This window comes from Vigna unguiculata, chromosome 1 (genome assembly GCF_037176805.1).
Source record: "Vigna unguiculata cultivar grain cowpea cultivar isolate G323 ecotype 2 chromosome 1, ASM3717680v1, whole genome shotgun sequence".
In the NCBI taxonomy this organism is placed as follows: Eukaryota; Viridiplantae; Streptophyta; class Magnoliopsida; order Fabales; family Fabaceae; genus Vigna; species Vigna unguiculata.
The window spans coordinates 9,931,200-9,932,268 of NC_140792.1; the positions used below are offsets into that span (position 1 = coordinate 9,931,200).

Here is a 1,069-nt window from a genome sequence, read left to right on the forward strand (position 1 = left end):
CAAGGCCATAATTCCATGTATGGATTTATTGAACCTCAGACCATTCAAAATTCTGGAGACACAGTTGAGCAAATACAAACATATTTGCAAACATTGATGTCTGAGTCACAAAGAGAGATGTACCTAGCGTCCTACATTGATGGATAATCTTACTAAATATTATACATTATGAAGTAATGCTAATTATTAGTCTAACTATTTGTGATTCATGGTAGGTCCCATTGGTAACTAATGGTCATCATTCCAAGATAATGCATAGTTGTTTGGTTTTGTTCTCTGCATAGGAAGATGGAAATGATTTGAAAACCATGCTACAAACATAAGTGTTACATTTTTCATATCATCTACTTAGTATATATTGCTACTAACATATGTTTCCAATTTAATTATATTTGTGGGAAGCCTAGATCAATGCAAATTCAAGTTATTTATCCAAAGGTTGACACTCTTTTCATCTATAAGGTATTAATTTTGGCATGTTAATTTATGACCTTAATGTGTGATTATTTTTTTTCATATTTAGTGGAATAAGTAGAGATATTCATTTGAATGTGACTATTACGTCATGTCTTGGATGAAAACTATCATTCGAGCAAGAATTATAGATGATTGGATAGGGGTAATAATATATATCTTTCACATATTAGAAATCATATTAAACTTTAAACATTATATTAGAGTTGTCAAAGTGGGTTAGAATCTGTGGGCCAACTCGACCCACCACAGGTTCGGGCCAGGTTGGGTTGAAATTTTTTAACAAATTTTAGTACAGATTAATTTTTGATCCGGCCCACCAAAAACCTGACTCACCAGGGTTGAACCCATGCGGCTCACCCAGGTTGAACCCGTGGTGAGCTTAGTTAGCTGACCAATGCACCCACAGATAAAAGGTAACACAAGCTTTTGTATTTGAGTTGGGTTAGGTTATTTTTTTAGCCAACATATTGGGTTGGCAAATGCAAACCTAATATTTTTATGATTTTGGTTTGTATTTGGGATTGAACATTGTTTTGGATTATATTGAAGTTTATTTAAATTTTAATCACAATTATAGTTTAGTTTTTTTGGG

General features: G+C 32.8%; 1 pseudogene; it reads left to right on the top strand.

Moving 5' to 3' along the window:
- Positions 1-231: 231 nt before the first annotated feature.
- On the top strand, positions 232-747 carry LOC146888690 (uncharacterized; annotated as a pseudogene).
- Positions 748-1,069: the final 322 nt, after the last annotated feature.